The 21322-nt window shown below is 36.6% G+C and overlaps 2 long non-coding RNA genes across 10 annotated transcripts; one reads left to right on the top strand and one right to left on the bottom strand.

Moving 5' to 3' along the window:
- On the bottom strand, window positions 182-12090 carry LOC107633458. Of its 9 annotated transcripts, none has more exons than XR_002359598.1 (12): window positions 10579-12090; window positions 9845-10296; window positions 9543-9654; window positions 8898-8985; window positions 8509-8687; window positions 8075-8278; window positions 7675-7747; window positions 7259-7374; window positions 6910-6990; window positions 6738-6797; window positions 350-649; window positions 182-209 (listed from the first exon to the last, which is right to left on the bottom strand). It is a non-coding gene; the product is annotated as an uncharacterized LOC107633458 (long non-coding RNA). The 9 variants fall into 9 exon arrangements; XR_002359595.1 differs by having other exon boundaries at window positions 10491-12090; XR_002359602.1 differs by having other exon boundaries at window positions 350-446; window positions 566-649; window positions 9845-12090.
- On the top strand, window positions 2803-15941 carry LOC110270262. Its single transcript, XR_002359604.1, has 2 exons — window positions 2803-4361; window positions 14341-15941. It is a non-coding gene; the product is annotated as an uncharacterized LOC110270262 (long non-coding RNA).

Genomic DNA, 21322 nt, shown 5'->3' on the forward strand with positions numbered 1-21322 from the left:
AGGGGGCAAATGATTTATATCTACATGTACTTTGTTACAGGGAGGGAGAACAGCATTATATTAACAGGTTGTAAACTCTATTGATCACTATCTTGCACAATACCCTGCTTGCTTCAGTTTGAACTATATCGTTTTTGAAATAACAAATGTCTCTTTGATGGATCCTTTGGCTTATTTTTTATCTGTGCTTGACGGTGTTATGCCCAGTACTGCATGCGGAAGAAAGTTGATCACCACAGATGTGTAGTTAACAAATTAAGGTTGTAAAGAACAACAAAATTCAACAACTCAAGATGGATTAACACGCAGTACACTTTAATGTAGCAGGCAAACAAAGAGAATAACAAACCTGTACTCCATGTACACTATCCCTTTTGCACCTGACAAGGTGCTCATTGATGTTTGAGAACGACGGGCACCATGAAGAGCTATTTCATCTGTATCTTCTTCTAGTTGTTCCGATCCAACAGCATCATCACCAGCATTCAATACCAGATAGATGGGCGTCAGTTGTTTTCCTTGGAAAAAATTTGAATCCAATTCTAAACAGAATGAAAATGGAGACCTTTGCAAGAAGTGCAAGTTGATCCTCAAGATGATAATAGCTCAAACGAAGCCCTTCATCAGATGGAGGCAAGCTTGTAATTACCTGTCAAGTATAATCAAAAGCTAAGCATATACCAACTAAAATCTTGGTAAAACACTTCCGATGGCCAAGATGAATTGCAATTGATATAGCATGGCAATTATGCAACACTTAATGAAACATTTTCTAAAAAATTGGGCAATTATGCAACATTTTCTAGGAGAATTGGAAAGAAAAAAAAGAACGAGCCCCTGTATTAATATTCAGACTTTGATTTTATATATAGTTTTGTTACCTACATTTACTTTTCACCAAACACGGCATAGCATAAACAAGCAATCAGATTGATAGGAGTCATGGCATAGTTAGACTTTGGCACGTTTAGAATGTGTAATGTGCTTTCTGTTAATTCAGTTAGGCTGTTAATTCTGTTAGGCTCCACTTCCCCCTTTCAGTTAGTCAGTTAGTTACTAGAAGGTACTGGAAGCTTCACTGCTCAGTCCAGCTCACTGCTCAGTCTCATTCCATATAAATAATCCTCCTCATCACCTTGTAACAGCAGCTTTGTAATTCAACTCTCAGTTCAATCAATGAGATCCCTTCTCTTCTCTGTTTTCTCTGTTGTCTTTCTCTATCCACTCTTCGTCTGATTCTTCTCCTTCAAGATCACCCTCTCTGGTCTGGTACCTTTCATGGTATCAGAGCATATGGTGCCATAACTTCCGCAAGATCCAAATCACAAGAACAAGAAAATCAAAGCCACACACAATGGCTCAGGGATTCATCGCAACACCAATTTCAATGAAGCTGGATGAGGACAACTTTCTGCAGTGGAAAGATCAAGCATTCTCGACAATTGAAGGAAATGATATGCTGAGTCACGTCACAGGAAAGGGAATTCCTCAACAGTATATAGTTATAGATGATGAAACGGATGCAGTGTTGAATCCACAATATCAACAGTGGAAAAGGCAGGATGCGTTACTCAAATCTTGGCTCTTAGCCTCAATGAGCAAGCCATTCACTACATGAATGGTTGGTTGCACCTACACGCATCAGGTGTGGAAGAGATTGGAGGATCATTTCGCTTCTCAGATCAAGGCAAAGGTAATGCAACTGAAGCACAAACTCAGCACATTTCAGATCGGAGCATCAGTGACAGTATGTGCTTTCGATTAAAGGTGCAATTGATGCACTAGTCTCTATTGGAGAGTCAATCAATGAGAGTGATCATGTAAATGCAATCCTGCATGGCCTCACTGAGTATTCCTATACACCTCTGTGCTAGCAAGAGCTCAAAGCATAACAGTGGCTGAGCTAGAGGCGTTATGACTTGCACATGAGAGCATGCTTTCTAGGTTCAGGAAGCCAGAACCGTTTGTCCAAGCCAACATTGCTCAATTTGGAAGAGGAAACTTCAGAGGCAGCTTTCGAGGAAGAGGAGGAAGGATGTTTAGAGGAGGCAGAGGTGCCTTCATTGTAGGAAGATTTGCTCAAGATCCCTCGATACAGGAACAGTTTCAAGCTGGTAGAGGTCAATTCAATAGAGGAGGAAGAGTGCACAACACAAGAGGTTATATGAATGACAGACCTCAGTGTCAAGTTTGCAACAAACTAGGCCATACAACAAGGACTTGCTGGTATAGGTACAGCGAAGATCCTTATGAAGGAGATTATGAAAATGGAGGATACAGTAATGAAAGTTACAGCAGTGGAAACAACCAGGCTTACAATAATGAAAGATACACTAGTAGAGATGGAAATAATTCTGGTACAGCAACCAGGTCTCTCAACAGATTTCTCAGCCTCATGCAAATTTTTGCAATGTCCTAGCAACACCTGCCACAGTTCAGGATCCAAGCTGATATTCTGATTCAGGGGCTACGCATCACATGATTCATAATGAGCAGAATCTGTTAGAGAAGGAGGAGTATTGTGGCAATGAACAAGTCATAGTTGGTAATGGAACAGATTTGCATATCCCTCAAACACATTTCAACCACATTGGAGCCAAAAGATCCGTCGCCATATTTCAGCGTCACAAGGTCAATTATACCATCAAACTTCAATATTCGTAGGTCCAAAAAGCCAAATAACATCATTTCGCAACATAAGGGTCAAGCATATCATCATATCCGATTATTTCAGGTCATAGGGATCCTTCATCACAATTCAATTTCGTAGAGCCACGCATCATTGTATCCGATTTTATCGGGTTATAGGGCCTAAGATCCTTCATCACAATCCAATTTTGCAGAGCCACATATTATCATCATTACAATTTTATCCAGTCATAGGGACTCATCCTTCATCACAAATTCACAATCCACAAGGCCACACATGTCATTACATTTCAATATGATTGGACAGAAAAAGCCAACTAAATAACCCTTCCACACTTTTTATTTTTTCTAGGATCATAAGCATCATGAACATTATTGCACAAATTTACCATCAACAAATCATTACACAACTTTTTCAAGGGAAAAAATCTTATCTAATCCACATAGTAAAAAAAATTCATCACAAAAAAATTGAAACAATTCTACGACAAATTCTTTTCCCAAATGACTCAAGCATACAAGGTGCAAGGTAGAATTGAAATAAATTCAAACTCCAGAGTCCCATCCAAATCATAAAAATGGAAGAGAAAATTGTGCATCCCAGAACTTCCAAATCCAAATGGCAAAACTCAGTTGCCCGTAATTCAATAACAGAAAAATAGTTGGGGAAATAAAGAGAAACCAACCTTTCCAAAACCAACTCATCCCCAAGATAATAAAAAGATAGCACCAATAATCGAAAGCAAACCTTTTTTCTTTTCTAAGATATGAATATATTCCATAAGAGCAACGATTTGCACAAATTTTGTAAAACACAAATTGACAATGAATTCAGTCATTCAATTATTTTCTGTTTATCCATAACATTTTTCAACAAAATAATTATCTCAATGTGTTTGGCAATCAATAAGAAAAACCATAATTAACTGAACTGTTCTGATAAATTTCAAAGCATGAACAAAAGCACATCAGAGAGGAAATACTATTTTGGAGTCAAGAGATCCATCACCACATTCCAACCACATTGGGGACGAGAAACCCTTCACCAAATTTTAAGGTCATAAGGTCAATTATACCATCAAACTTCAATATTCATGGGTCAAAAAAGGGAAAATAACATCATTTTGCAACATAAGGGTCAAGCATATTATCATATCCGATATATTCGGGTCATAGGGAATAAGATCCTTCGCCATAATTCGATTTCATAGGGCCACGCATCATGTATCCGATATTTTAGGGTCATAGGGACTATGATCCTTCATCACAATTCAATTCCATAGGACCACACATTATTGTATCCGATTTTCTTGAGACATAGGGACTAAGATACTTTGCCACAATTCAATTTCATAGAGCCACATTATCCGATTTTATCGGGTCATAGGGACTAAAATCTTTCATCACAATTCATAGGGACACATATATCGTTACATTTCAATATCATTGGACAGAAAAACCCAAGTATATTACCCTTCCACACATTTCAGTTTTCAAGGGTCACAAGAATCATGAAAACTATCGCACAATTTTACCGTCAACAATTCATTACACTACTTTTTCAAGGGACAAAATCTTATTTGATCCACATAGTAAAAAAATTCATTGCAAAAGAATTGAAACAATTCTGCAACTAAGTTTGTCCTGCTATAAAAGTCAATCATATATCATTCTGCAACAAATTCTTTTCCCAAATGGCTCAAACATACATTGTGCAAAGTAGAATTGAAATAAATTCAAAGTCCAGAGTCACATCCATCTCATAAAAAGAAGAGAGAAAAAACAGGACATCCCAGAACTATCAAATGGCAAAACTCAGTTGCCCGTAATTCAATAGCAGAAAAATAGTTTGGGAATTTAAGAAAAACCAACTTCTCCAAAACCAATTCATTCCCAAGATAATCAAAAACTAACATCACAATAAAAAAGCAAACCCTTTTTCTTTTCTCGGACTTGAATATATTCCATAACAGCAATGATTTGCACAAAAAAAACCATCTTTACAATGGACCCCGACGTTAAGTAGCAAAATGCAAAAGATTTGAACGGAAAAACATCTTTATAAAGAGAACCAACAAAAAAAAGGGAATGCTTTTTATTGCTGTATCAAAGTCCTGCAAGTGTTGAGCTAGACTCATACTTTCTATTGCTGTATCAAAGTCTTGGACAATTAGGCAGCTCGATGTCAACAATGCTTTCCTTCATGGTGACTTAACAGAGGAAGTCTACATGAAATAGCCTCCTGGCTATGAGCAAGGAGATCCCTCATTGGTGTGTAAGTTCACCAAAGCTCTCTATGGGTTGAAACAAGCCCCAAGAGAGATTGGCTTTGAGGCCACAAAGTCTAATATCTCAGTCTTCTTTCAGGAACTCAGTGGACTAAAGACCTATGTGCTTGTGTATGTTGATGATATCATAGTAACTGGGGAGTCTCCAGAGCTCGTGAAGGATGTCATAGCAAAAATGAATGATAAGTTTGCCTTGAAGGACATGGGAGACCTTCACTATTTTCTTGGAATTCAAGTAAACAAAACCTGTGATGGAGGGCTGGTGCTTACTCAACAAAAGTACATCAGTGAAGTCCTAAAGGAAGCTGGCATGGTGGGCTGTGCACCCTGTCACACTCCCTTGCCCTCCACAGTAAAGATCACAACTCTTGGAGGATCAAGCTTCTTTGATCCACAGCTGTACAGGTCAATCATTGGCAGCTTGCAATACTTAACAATAACCAGGCCTGAAATATGCTACAGAGTCAACAAACTGTCACAGTTTGTCCAAGCTCCCTTAGAGTCTCATTGGAAATTAGTCAAACGAGTACTAAGGTAACTCAGTGGGACATCTAGCTATGGCTTGCATCTAAAACGGGAGACTTCCTTGGGGATAACTACAGTGACTCGGATTGGGTTGGAGACCCAGATGATGGGAAATCCACCAGTGGCTACTGTATTTTTCTTGGGGCAAATCTAATCTCCTAGACATCAAAAAAGCAGACAGTGGTAACTAGATCCAGCACTAAAGCTGAGTACAGGAGTATGGCAGAGACAGTAGCAGAGCTGACTTGGATAAAGACTATGATGAGGGAGCTGCTGCATCCTCCACCAGAAGCACCAATGCTATACTGTGATAACTTGAGTGCTGTCCTACTTACTGCTAATCCCATTCTGCACTCCAAGTCTAAGCATTTTGAAATAGACTTACATTTTGTTCGTGACCATGTTAATAGCAAGGCAATCCGGATCAGCGACATTCCAGGCTCAGTACAAATAGCAGACATTCTCACAAAGGCAGTACCCTCTGAGAGCTTTCTTCACTTTCGGGGCAAGTTGAGTGTTCACAATCAGCAGCAAATCACTGGTCCAAATGACAACAACTCGAGGTGATGATGATGCTAGGCGTCAACCAGTGTTTTAGCAGTCAAGTCAACAAAGGCATATAACTAGAGATGATGATAGGAGTCATGGCATAGTTAGATTTTGGCACATTTAGAATGTGTAATGTGCTTTCTGTTAATTCAGTTAGGCTGTTAATTCTGTTAGGCTCCACTTCCCCCTTTCAGTTAGTCAGTTAGTTACTAGAAGGTACTGGAAGCTTCACTGCTCAGTCCAGCTCACTGCTCAGTCTCATTCCATATAAATAATCCTCCTCATCACCTTGTAACAGCAACTTTGTAATTCAACTCTTAGTTCAATCAATGAGATCCCTTCTCTTCTCTGTTTTCTCTGTTCTCTTTCTCTATCCACTTTTCGTCTGATTCTTCTCCTTCAAGATCACCCTCTGTGGTCTGGTACCTTTCACAGATGATAGCAGATAACAATACACCACAAGGAAGCTTAATTTCATCCAAGTGTACTTCAGCATCGTACACCTTACTCATAGTTGTCAAGTATACTTCATGGATATAACCATTATAAAATAAATATATTATCAAAAGGAACTTTTGGGACATTCCAAATTATTATAAGTCAATTCTTAGAAAACTTGCATCCTAACAAACCAACATTGGAATAGAGTAAAACAATTGAGCAATCTTTCAAGAAAAATAACTACAACTGCAAAAAGTTGGGAACATAAAATTAAAAAGAAATTACCTTAAAGCTATAACCTTGATCAATTAAAAATTGTTATCTCTTAATTGAGTAATACATCTCCTGCAAATCCAAGCAATGAAAAAGGTACATTACACCACAATTCCTAATTCTATAAGTTTGTCATGATTCTTTGATTAAAAAATACAAAGCCCGGCATAAAACGAATGCTTACCTGGGTATCTGTTGACACAAGCGAATAAAAAAATGCGTCATACTCCTCTTTACCACCTGCCATCCTATCTTGAGGTTTTCCCTGATTTAATTGATTTATTTGAAAATAAAATTATCAGCCATTACATAGGCACACACAATAACTCATTGAAGACAAAATGACTATACAAAGGGCAGATAACTTCCTACTTTTCTCAACAACATTTTAAGTTTAAAATCTTCCATATGGTAGGTTCACGGGCAACGATTTTAAGTGGTGCTTGCAAATTATTCATAAAATACGTAATCATAGCTGCCCCAATAAGTTAAGTAATAATAGTATTACATGTGGAGGAAGTTCAGAAACTAACCTTTGCCCTGAGAATATACCCCCTAAACATTGGGCTTCTTGACGCCTTGAACCGGCATGAGAAGGGATTTGAATTATTAAATTTGCTTCAGGGATATCAATAGAGTTGTCACCCACCTGAAAATTTTAGAGAGGTGCTAGGATTAGATCATTGTATGTTATTCTGTACAATTAAAAAGGAAATCGCACATAATATATCAATAATATCAAACAGGCAGCATTGAGGCAGACAACTATAAAACATACTAGATCTTTTATAAAACCAATCAATACAACAAAACTTGCAAAAATACATCAGTTCGAACTTGACATTCATCAAGGTCGATAGGATGGACCTACCAACATATGCTTTGACATATCCAAGCAGAATAAAGCAGATAATTCTCAAAATGGAAGTATAGGAAAATGGGAAAAGACCTTGGAAAGGAAAATAGTGTTGACGTCTTTGCTAGTTTTGAAGGCTTGAAGAATTTTTGTCCGCTCGACATGGCTGCAGATAACACATCAGAATATAAGGTACCGTAGAAAGAGAACCACAAATTATATATATAGTAATAATATATGTCAACAGCACCTAGTAGCAGTATATATCATAGGCTTGTGGAGTTTCATGGCATACTCAGTGAGAGCAAAATTTATGTCTATTTAAGAATTCAAGCCAGAAGGATACAACCATAATTTAGCATGACAACCTCATCCATGAGGAGCAATCCCTATTCCCTATTTTTTATTTCTTCAATGATCTTGTCTGATTCTTCAGACAGTTTACCAGTAAAAGCAATCATATTATATGTTGTCACAACATTTCCAGCATTACCATGGAATCTCTCTTTGCTATCAGATGTTATTTGTTCATCACGGATAGTTGACCAAAGTTTAAACTAAAAAGGCCACTGATCTACAGAGACGGCATTTGTTGCCAAACAAAGGCAGCTCTTTTTTATCCGGCAAGCTGCAGAAACACCAACTAGGGACTTTCCAGCGCCACGTGGGAGAACTATTATACCAGATCTTGCTCTACCTGGGAGGAAGACAATAAAATTGCAGCCAGAAGTAATTTAATTTTCAATATGCACTTATGTTGCTGAAGTCATTCTAATCCAAACCCCATACAGCCACACCACAAGCCAATTATCTCTAAGCAGTTTTTTTAAACTAAAAACATAAACATACCAACTCATAAATTTCCATAAAATAAATAACCAAATATTTTCTTGGGTAAAAACTAATGCATATAGATTAAATATATACCTACTACAAATCATCCAAACGCCATACCACTAGCTCATTACATGAGGTTTCCAAGTGAGGAAGGACCATTGATAGGCTTGCACACTGCAAAAATATGTTCCAAGGTGTGTATGTTTCCTTTACTTCAATTTTTGTCATAATACACTGCATGGTTTAACAGTGGTCCCGAATATTGTAGTCTTCAAAATACACAGAAAGATGGAATATTATTTTTTATATCTCAAGTCAAACAACTCAAGAAGTCAGATCGATCAATTCTAAAAAACAACTGATGGGTGCTCATAGAGTTTAACATGTTAAGAGGAACTGTAAAGATTTTTTTATTTTTTATTTTTTAACTAGAGAGGAAATTTAAAGATACATGTGCATGCAAAATATATCAGCATTACCATTTCCAAACATTTTACTAAGGCTCTTCTCTTGATGTGGTCGAGGTTGTGCTTGAGGCTTTAGTTCCATGTCAATGTCTGGATTCACCTGCACCATTAAAACAGGGTAACTGCATGAGCAGCAGATAAACTAATTTAAAGTCCAAAGCCATAAAGTTGCAATGCTTGGCATATATAAACATATTGATTATGATCCAGAAAAATTATAATCACTGTATCATTTCTGAAGTCATACACCTCCAACATGGGATAATTTAATACATTTAGCAAGCACCGTTGCTTTACCATTTCAACCTACATACAAATATAATATATGATTTGAAGCAACTGCAACAATTCTATCCTGTTTTCTAATAACAATCTAACCAAATATTCAAATTAGCTTTCGTTACATTTGCAATGACAATCTCAACTTTCTTATAAGCACTGAACATGTGAAGGATTTTGACACCTCATATACTCAATTTTTGCCTTCTTATATTCAAAATAATCAATTTATTGCATTAATTTAGGACATGAATGACATATAATCTGGCACCATTATGTTCCAAGTCTTGCTATATGCAGTCAGGTTGAGAAAACAAATGGATTAAGGTGCTCAAAAAAGAAATATCACATTCCTTTTTACAGCTTGACCAATGTTACCTGAGAAGGATCAATTTCAAATGAATGAGCTTCTTTATCTTCAGCTACAGCTGCTACTTCTGCTTCATCGAACAACTCATCGTGAGTGCCTTCAATTTCACCTGCTGCTTTGCTGATTGTAAATCCATTCCCATTTGTACCCCACAAAAATAAAAATCAATACTGAATTTGAGTTTCACCTATATATGGGGAAGAGGAAGAAAAACAAATACACGAAGAAAGACATAATATACAATCATAGCAATTTTGGCAAACCAAAGTCACCCAAATATATTAAACAGAAAGAAAATCCGATCACGCACCTCAGAAACAATCCTTGCTCTAGATATAGTTTTATCCCTGAGCAATGTCTTCAAGACCTGCAAAAATTTGAAGTATGAACCGCATAAGATCTGAAAAAAGCATTTGCAGAAATTGCTTGCTAGGGGCATCCGACATTTCTACATGCCTCAGGAACAGGAGATTCAACAAAGTAGCTGTTCTTCTTAAGCACCGGCTTCACTTTGCCATAATTTGCAGTGGAATCATGTATAAACTTAATCATCTCTTTGGGAAGCTTGGTCTTGGACAACTTGGTCAAAACATTTATGATTGTTTCTGTTTCCGGACCTACTGAAACCGCGGCATACAAGGAGTGCGGAGTAAGGTTGTACTCATGCATTGACTCCGGTCTGTGCAGCACCAATCGTTTAACACAACATTGCATATTTGTACTGGAATCATCATCTTTTTATATATTCCAATAACAAGGAACCTGCAGACAGGTTCGGTGATGGCAATGAGAAAATCGTAAGCATGCTTGTACAAGGGAGAGGGCGATTTAGGTTATCTGGTTTCAACTCCAATTTGCTAAAATATTTGGTTCTACCATCTGATTCACGCCAAAAACCCCTCAACCCTAGAGTAGGGTTGCATGAAATTGAAAATTGGACGGTGAATGAAGATTACCGTCATCGTCAATGCTTTTTTCGCCATCTCCCTGTTTGAAACAATGTAAGCAAAACAGCAGAAGTTTGCGAGAATGAAAGAAACGAACTGATATCAGAGATGTAGGAGAGAATTAACGGCTTTCGCGGTTTTCTGTTTCTTGGAGGGTCGACCTTTTTCACCTGAGAATACCAAAACACTAAAAGAAGAGAAAAAGAAACGGTGTGATTACGGTGCATTTCAATGGAATTGGCGGCAGGATAAGAAAATCAGGAAAGCTAGAATGAAGGGTGAAAACTGAAAAGTGCCGTGTTCCATTAGATATCCTCCTTTTCTTGACAATGAACCAACTACAGTTACTAATGAAATAGCCAGAACGAAGACAGTAGAAACTAGAAACAAAACTGACAAATGACAATGAATTTTCCGACAGAAAATGTCTGCGTATTTAATATTTATACTATTGAATTTTGGCGGGGAAGACGGTGTTGGTCGCGCTCGTGTCCTACAAACGGGCCGATGACAACATGGGCCGGTCCGGCCCAAAAACACTAACTAATGCGAGGGGAGTATGAAGCTATCTGAAGATATCTTAATCCACTTATTCATTGCTATATTTCCTTCTTTCCAATAATGTCAGTTTAACAAATCAAATAAACTTTAGGTCTAAAATAACCAAATAGACTAAAGGCCAGTGACTTGTATAACAGCTGTCATGAGTATGAAGCTAAAACCATTATCAAACTTTCCACTTTTGGTCTTTCTTGGTATGATACAATGATTCTTACAAAAATTCAGAATAATAAAAAGGAATCTAACTGTTGTATGATCTTTATCCAAGAAAAAAGAAGGAATTCAATGCATATATAAATCAAAATCTATAGTCTGATTGGAGGATGCTTTGAACTTTATGAATATATACACTGGCATGTCATCATGTATGCTATGTTGGTTCTCTTTGTAACAGTATTTTTCAAAGTCAATCTGGTATAAGTTGGCACCTCGCAGATGCATTTCAACATCAATGTCAATCTAAGGGAGAGAAAAAGAGAAAGAAAAAGAGGACGTGTGATGTCTAAAGCATATCTATTAATAGATTATGTATGGTTTAATGCATGGACATATTTTTGGTGTCACCCATGCTATGCATATGTCTTTGCTTTCAAGAGGGTAATTTGTTAGCCACTGTATCAGAAAGTAGGGTATGCAATCCTTTTCAACTTAGCAATCCATAGAAACACCTCCAAGACAATGCCATGTGATCCTTTATCACTCATCAAAAATAATTTCAGTTGGAAATTGATTTGAAGATTCCCTACTTCCCTTAGCATCTATATATACCAAATTTCTTGGGGTTCTAAATTAACACAAGTCATTTGCATCCTCAAGTATCCTAACTCAAATACTTATTTCTCATACAAGTTCTTTGAAAAAACCACTATACAACATGGATTTCCGTATTCCAAGTATTAAAAGGGCAACAAAAACAATTTCCAAGGGAATTGATATACCAAAAGGCTACCTTGCAGTCTATGTTGGAGACAACATGAGGCGGTTCGTGATTCTGATATCATACTTGAACCAACCTTCATTTCAAGAATTGTTGAGTCAAGTTGAAGAAATATGGATATGATCATCCAATGAGTGGTCTCATAATTCCGTGCAATGAGGATGACTTTCTAAACATCGATTCTCACTTGAATGGGATGTAGATCATGTTATTAGGATGTAGATAAATTAGTTGAGACATATTTGTACAGAAGGCACTTCATTCTTTTTCTTATGGACACTTTCCATTTTGCTTTCATTCCTATGGAATTGTAAAAAAGATTTTCCGAATGAGAAAGTAGTTATGGCAAGATAGTATTGCAAATTAAAACACTTGTTGCTATTGTTATATCTCAATTCTCTAATGAACTAACTCGTTCAAATGAGATACTGAACAAGTGAATATAGACGATCAGTCGAACAAAAATGAATGGTTCTTGCAAAAATTAAGTTCCAAAGGAAAACTTATTATATATCTGTTTTAGAGAATGCTAGTATGCTCTTCTCCCTTCCACTCTTTCTGAATGTAGTGTTGTCTTCTAATTAAAATAATTCACTACACGTCCAAAAAAATAATAATAATTCACTCCTAGACTCTAATTGTTTTGATCAATTAATCATACAATTTGTTAATGTCCTACCCACAGCTAGCCATTTAGGCCATTGTCTTGGCTTGGAACCTATAAGACACCTTAAGTAGGTTTCCAAGCATTTATTGACAACCCATGTTGACCTTCCATTTGTGGATGATAAGTTCAACTCATCTTGAGGGTGGTCCCACCTTCCTTAAACTCATCCTAAAATTTTCTCTTGAATAATTTATCTCGAACAATTGAATTTAGAAAACCATGAAGTTGCACCACTTCTTTGGCAAACAAATCAACTACTTCCTTGACTGTGTAAAGGTATGCTAGACTAAAAAAATGAACATATTTAATCATCCTATTCACAACCACCAAAATAGTGTCTATTTCCAAAGCCAATGTAGTCCCCCAATGTAGTCCATAGATACATCAGACCAAACATTTATGGGAATTGGTAATGGTTATAACAGGCTAGCAAGTAACAATGTCTGGTGCTTATTCCTTCGGCAGACCTCACATTCTTTGATGTATTGCAGAATTTTTCTTTTCATCCCTTCCCAATACATCACTCCAGAAATTCTCTTGTAGGTCCGAAAGTATCCAAAATGTTCACCTACATTTGTATCATGAAATTCTTTGAAATAATTAGAAGACAAAGGAAGAATCTTTCCGTTCCTAATGATGAGACCATTTGCTCTCTCTCTTTTATCTTCTATTTCTTTTTTTGCATTAATTTTCTCAGGGCATTCAACAGTTTGGATATGATCATCTCAAGGGAGGTCTGAACAATTCCTTGCAGTGAAGATGTATTCCACCAACTCACATCTCCCTCGAGCTAAGACTGATGAAGAATCTTAGACTCTCTGAGACTAATTGACATAGATTAGCATACATGTTGTCATAATAGATCAGTAAAGAGAATTAGAATGACAAATTCAAAGAGTGTGTACTGTTTTTTTTTTCTCTTTTTTTTGTATAAACAAATTGACAATGAATTCAATCACTCAAATTGTTTTTTGTTTATCTATAACATCTTTCAATTATCTCGAAGCAATTAGCAGCCTATATATGCAAATTTACTTGCATGAGAAAAACTAGATTTGGCTTTTCTAATAAATTTCAAGCATGAGCAGAACACATCAAAGAAAGAAAACTCTATTTTGGAACCAAGTGATCTTTCACCATTTCAACTTCATATAGTCAACTATACCATCAAACTTCAATATTCATAGGTCCAAAAAGCCAAATAACATCATTTCGCTAACATAAGGGTCAAGCATATCATCATATCCGATTATTTCAGGTCATAGGGATCCTTCATCACAATTCAATTTCGTAGAGCCACACATCATTGTATCCGATTTTATCGGGTCATAGAGCCTAAGATCCTTCATCACAATCCAATTTTGCAGAGCCACATATTATCATCATTACAATTTTATCCAGTCATAGGGACTGATCCTTCATCACAAATTCACAATCCATAAGGCCACATATGTCATTACATTTCAATATGATTGGACAGACAAGCCAACTAAACAACCCCTTCCACACTTTTTATTTTTCTAGGATCATAAGCATCATGAACATTATTGCACAATTTTACCATCAACAAATCATTACACAACTTTTTCAAGGGAAAAAATCTTATCTAATCCACATAGTAAAAAAAATTCATCACAAAAGAATTGAAACAATTCTGCAACAAATTCTTTTCCCAAATGGCTCAAGCATACAAGGTGCAAGGTAGAATTGAAATAAATTCAAACTCCAGAGTCCCATCCAAATCATAAAAATGGAAGAGAAAATTGTGAATCCCAAAACTTCCAAATCCAAATGGCAAAATTCAGTTGCCCATAATTCAATAACAGAAAAATAGTTGGGGAAATAAAGAGAAACCAACCTTTCCAAAACCAACTCATCCCCAAGATAATGAAAAGATAGCACCAATAATCGAAAGCAAACCTTTTTTCTTTTCCAAGATATGAATATATTTCATAAGAGCAACGATTTGCACACAAAATTTTGTAAAACACAAATTGACAATGAATTCAGTCATTCAATTATTTTCTGTTTATCCATAACATTTTTCAACAAAATAATTATCTCAATGTGTTTGGCAATCAAAGCTACTTGCAATAAGAAAAACCATAATTAACTGAACTGTTGTGATAAATTTCAAAGCATGAACAAAAGCACATCAGAGAAAGGAAATACTATTTTGGAGTCAAGAGATCCATCACCACATTCCAACCACATTGGGGACGAGAAACCCTTCACCAAATTTTAAGGTCATAAGGTCAACTATACCATCAAACTTCAATATTCATGGGTCAAAAAAGGGAAAATAACATCATTTTGCAACATAAGGGTCAAGCATATTATCATATCCGATATATTCGGGTCATAGGGAATAAGATCCTTCGCCATAATTCGATTTCATAGGGCCACGCATCATGTATCCGATATTTTAGGGTCATAGGGACTATGATCCTTCATCACAATTCAATTCCATAGGACCACACATTATTGTATCCGATTTTCTTGAGACATAGGGACTAAGATACTTTGCCACAATCCAATTTCATAGAGCCACATTATCCGATTTTATCGGGTCATAGGGACTAAAATCTTTCATCACAATTCATAGGTTCAGGTCATACGGACTAAAATCCTTCATCACAATTCATAGGGACACATATATCGTTACATTTCAATATCATTGTACAGAAAAAGCCAAGTATATTACCCTTCCACACATTTCAGTTTTCAAGGGTCACAAGAATCATGAAAACTATCGCACAATTTTACTGTCACCAAATCATTACACTACTTTTTCAAGGTACAATCTTATTTGATCCACATAGTAAAAAAATTCGTTGCAAAAGAATTGAAACAATTCTGCAACTAAGTTTGTCCTGCTGTAAAAGTCAATCATATATCATTCTGCAACAATTTTTTTTCCCAAACGGCTCAAACATACATTGTGCAAAGTAGAATTTAAATAAATTCAAAGTCTAGAGTCACATCCATCTCATAAAAAGAAGAGAGAAAAAACAGGACATCCCAGAACTATCAAATGGCAAAACTCAATTGCCCGTAATTCAATAGCAGAAAATTGTTTAGGAATTTAAGAAAAACCAACTTTTCCAAAACCAATTCATTCCCAAGATAATCAAAAACTAACATCACAATAAAAAAGCAAACCCTTTTTCTTTTCTCGGACTTGAATATATTCCATAACAGCAATGATTTGCACAAAAAAAAAATCCATCTTTACAATGGACCCCGACGTTAAGTAGGAAAATGCAAAAGATTTGAACAGAACCAACAAAAAAAAGAAGGGGGGGGGATCCATCCCATTACCGAAACGTGCAGATAATAGAGTTTCTTCTCCCACCATTGTTGATTCATACGTTCTTAAAACCCTAATCAAGTAGATTTTGCAAAAGCACCAATTTCCCTCGTTTTCACCGTTGAAATTTTGTTGAACCGAGCCTCCGAGTTCACCCACAGTAGAGTGTTGATCCCATTATTCAAAGTAATAGCAGAGAAAGAAAGAACCCAACAATGGAGAAAGAATAGGGGAAAATAAAGAACAATAATACCACATAAAACCAACTTTAAGAGGAACATAAACCGCTTACTGAGAAATCACAACCAGCGTAGGAACTAGGTAGTATTGAGAAGAGAGTTTCGCATTCTTATATAGGGTGCCAATAGCGGTGTTTTACGCTTTAGTGGATCCTATGCATGTGTGTAGACCTTTAATAATTATAATTATAATTTTTTAATTCTGTGTAATCTTTTTTTTTTTTTAATAAGATTGAAATTATAATTTTAAATTATTTTTAAAAATTAATTTGAATTATAATAATTTGATTAATAAAAAAATAATATGTTATGTATTGTTTGATTTTTTTTAATCTAGTATTAATTGGATTAATTCTAAAATAGTTATTAATCAGTTTCAATAATCTACTTTCTTCAATGAATCAGACATATATACTGAATGTGATCATAAATAATAGAGAAATTTCTACTCTCCTCCCCTACGAGATGCTAAAATGACACTTCCATCCCCTTTATTTTATAAATATACATTTTTTCCCATTCTAACTTTTAAAAAACCTCCTCTTTAATCCATTTTAAACTTTTTGTATTAACTAATGTTAACTTTATCTATTTTTTAAGAAAAAAAATTATTTTTAAAAAAAAAGACCCATTAGCAAAAATTTTATTTTTTATCATTAAATTTTGCTTACCAAAATATCCTTTAATAAATTATTATTTTATTGATTAAATTGTATTTTTAAAAAAATTTAATAATTTTATTATTTTTTTCTAAAATACCCTTCAATAATTTTTTAATTATTAAATTATAATTTTACCAAAATTTTCGTTAACAATTTGTTTAAAATTAATATCTATATATATTATTTTAACATTAAATAAAAATTTTTAGTAAGATTATTTTTCAAAAAATAATTTATTTTTTCTTAAAAAATAGATAAAGTTAATATTAGTTAACACAAAAAATTTAAAATGGATTAAAGAGGAGGTTTTTTAAAAGTTAGAAAGGAGGAAAATGTACATTTATAAAATAGAGGGGAGGGGAGTGTCATTTTAGCATCTCGCAGGGGAGGGAAGTGGAATTTTCTCTAAATAATATAGTAATAGTCAAATCCACCAACAAATATATTGGCTATTATTATTTCTATGTAACTTGTATTGTTCTTGTCAAATTTAGATGGGACTTTTCATAACCTTATAATTCTTGCATTTATTTTTCAAACTTTTTCATTACATAATTTGTAAGACCCCAAATTTTTGAAAAATTAAATAATAAGTTATTTGTGATTTATTATTTTATTTAAAGAAAATTATTATTATTATTATTATTATTATTATTATTATTAATAAGGAAAAAGAAAGAACAGAGAGAGACCGAAGCTTTATGAGAGAATCGTAAAACCCTCTAACCTTCCGGCCTCGATTTCTTGCGATCCGTAACTCCAATAAAAAATATAATCCGGTAAAAGTATTCATATCTTCCTCCTCTACGTGTTGGCGTTACTTTTGTCCGGTGAAAATCGACGGTGACGTAGCTCCCCTACCCCTTGAGTTTGGCCAACTGGAGTTCTAGGAGGCACGGAGGATTCCGGACGTTTTTTCCTTCAGCAGCACGGTCAGAAAGTTTCTCTAGAGTTTCGAGTATTTCGATTACGTACGAAGGTAGGGTTTTGATAAATTTTCACCGACTAAATGATATTTGATAAGTAAATTGATGTTTGGATTGAGTGTTATTGAAATTTGATTGCATTTCATGTTGAATTTTGTTGATATATTGATATTTTGATGAAGTTGTGTCTTAGTCAGCTCGAGAATGAATAAATTTTTAAGTTAATATTTTGATAAAAAATAAAACAGGTTTTCAGTCTCGTTGAAGAACAAGATATTAGTTTGGAAATTTTATTTTAAAGGATGTCATTATATTTTTATAAAAAGACTGAGGTTATGTTTATTATTATAAACTAAGTTTTGAAAGGAAAATGCTATTTTGAGTTTTTATTCAAAATTACTGCCACAGGAGAGCATATGTGACATTGTTTGGGCCTTAGTGCCAAATGTAAAGTGGGGACGCCCACACACTGAGAACTGTTTTCCAGATGTACGCTTATTGATTTGGAAAGTCACACTGTATGCGGCCTAGCCATACGACTTATAAGCACACTGATGCATCTGGAAAACCATATCTGGGACTCGTGTCCGGGTAATGTCGGGAGCGGGTAGGCAACCGACACATGAGCTCATGGCCTGCGTTAGGAATAGACATGCATCATTCTTGTTGCGCATTTGCATTTTACTTGACATTGTGAAATTGTTTGTGATTGTCGTAGCTGCGGAGATTAGGACTCGTATGTACATTCTGCGTGATCATCCTTTCCATCACCCGATTGACACTCCACAGTTTAACCCCGACATGCCCTATGAGTTCCCACTGCAGTGGCTCTACCCGGATGCTCCATTTCACCCGTTTCATGATGGGCCAGTGCCTCAGCAGCATCCCGATCAGCCTGCGGATCAGGCGGACCCTGAGTCTGAGCCCATGGAGGAGCATTTTCCAGAGCCTGTACCGGAGGAGGACATCCCCGTGGAGCAGATCTCAGTATCTTCATCCGAGCCATCTTCTGAGGAGCCGCTCACCGCCTCTATTAGTGGACCGGCGAGTGCTGGTCAGACCAGTAGCACGAGTGCCAGTGCCCCTCCCGAGATTATAGAGATTTTCGATGACGAGGACGAGGATCATGAGGAGTGTTCTGATGTGGTTGTGATCTCCTCTGACGATGACAGCTGAGTCCTGGGAGCTGCGGTTGTGCCTTTTGATAGTTTTTTTTTGTGTTAGCCTAGCCTTTGGGTTAATCCCTCACTTTTGGTCAAACTCACTGAGAGAGTAGGGTGTACATAGTGGACTAGGCTAGTTCGGGTGCCAGTTTAGGGGTTTTCTATATGGACCAGGGCCCGGAGTGTTGGGTTGTACATAGTAGTATTTCTGAAGGGTTGTATGCTAACTCAGGATATATATATATATATATATATGTACGACAGTACCTGTATGCTTATGCGTGGCCTATGCTATGTGTTGTGATTGTATATAATGCCGGCTTGTGTATGTTTAATTAGTTGTTCTTGCAAGCTTTCTTATAAAAGTTTTTCCAAAACTCGATAGTACGCTAACCCGATTACAGGCTTAATAATACATAGTAAAGGTTTCATGTGAACAAGTTGGTGACACTTGATTTCTGGTATGATCATGACTTACTGGGAATTGGGTCGTTACAACTTGGTATCAGAGCAGTTCGTTCCTATTAAAGCCTGGGGATATGGACTGAATCATGCTTCATTGCATTCTCTGAGTTGTGTCTCATGCATATAGGATATCGTTGTGATATGAATTGCATGATTGTCACTGTGTTTCCATTTTAGAGCTTATTCACACCTTGTCTGAAATGTTAAGACTGATCACCTTAATATTACATGTTGGGTGTGCACAGAATCTTGATGGCTGCACGGGGACGAGGACGTGGTAGGTGTGGTGCAAACAATGCAGAGGAACTGACGAGGGGTGCAGATGCTTTTATAGCTGCGATGAACACCATGGCTGAGGCTGTGCGTGAAACGGCAACTGCTACTACGCGAGCAATTGACCGTTTAGGGGAGAGAAATGGAGATCATAACGGAGGACGCAATGGTGAACGTGGTGGAGACGGTAATGATAATGAAGGTGCCGGAAACCACGATAACCCTATGACATTGGCAACCTTTCTGAAGGTAAATCCGCCCATGTTTAAGGGGACGCTTGTTGCAACTGAAGCTGACAATTGGTTCCGTGGTATCGAGAAGTCATTGCGAGCGCAACATGTACCAGAAAGACAGTACGTGGAATTTGTGACCTATATGCTGGAAGGAAAAGCTGAACACTGGTGGCAGGGAGTGCAACACTTGTTAAGGCAGGTGGTGGAAGAGATTGACTGGGATACTTTTAAGGAGGAATTTTACAAAAAGTACTTCCCTAGAACTGTTCGTGATGCTAAAGAAATGGAAGTGATGCAGTTGACGCAGGGGAATATGTCAGTAGCAGAATATACTCAGAAATTTGAGGATTTGTGCCGATTCTCTAAGATCTGTCAGGGAAACCCAGATGATTTTGAGGAATGGAAGTGTTTGAAGTACGAAGGAGGACTCCGCGAAGAACTAATGTACTCGTTGGTACCACTGCAAATACGAAATTTTGTAGAGCTTGTCAATAGGAGTCAGTTGGTGGAAGACTGTACCAAGAAGGTGGCGGCAGCAAAGATGAATCGTCAAGAATTACCTCCGAAAAATTTTAATCGGTATATAGCCCCTCAGGGAAGGAACTTTAAAATGAATAGGACACTTTCTTATGGGAATTAGCAAGTTAGTAATCTTCCTGCTCGAGACAATATCGATAGGCAAGGATGAGATACTGGAAAGCGACCATAGCCAGCACTAACAAACCTTGTTTGTAATCAGTGTGGGAAGGATCATGGTAGGAATCTGGTGCACGAAAGTGTGATCTCAGGCAACGGCGCCAAAAACTCTGTACGCACGTCTTAATAAATTATTTTTCATTCACAACTTTGATATAACTAACCAGCAAGTGCACTGGGTCGTCCAAGTAATAAACCTTACGTAAGTAAGGGTCGATCCCACGGAGATTGTTGGTATGAAGCAAGCTATGGTCACCTTGTAAATCTCAGTCAGGCGGATATAAAATAGTTATGGAGTTTTCGAAATTTTATAATAAATAGACAGAAAATAAAGATAGAAATACTTATGTATATCATTGGTGAGAATTTCAGATAAGCGTATAGAGATGCATTCGTTCCTCTAAACTTCTGCTTTCCTGCTGTCTTCATCCAATCAGTCATACTCCTTTCCATGGCTGGCTTTATGTAAGGACATCACCGTTGTCAATGGCTACTTTTTATCCTCTCTGGAAAATGGTCCGATGCACTGTCACTGCATGGCTAATCGTCTGGAGGCATCACCCTTGTCAATGGCTGCATCCCATCCTCTTGTGAAAATGGTCTGAATGCTCTGTCACAGCATGGCTAGTCATCTGGGGTTCTCGATCATACTGGAATAGGATTCACCCTCCTTTTGCGTCTGTCACTACGCCCAGCACTCGCGAGTTTG

The sequence above is a fragment of the Arachis ipaensis genome, chromosome B03 (assembly GCF_000816755.2).
Source record: "Arachis ipaensis cultivar K30076 chromosome B03, Araip1.1, whole genome shotgun sequence".
NCBI classification, from domain to species: domain Eukaryota; kingdom Viridiplantae; phylum Streptophyta; class Magnoliopsida; order Fabales; family Fabaceae; genus Arachis; species Arachis ipaensis.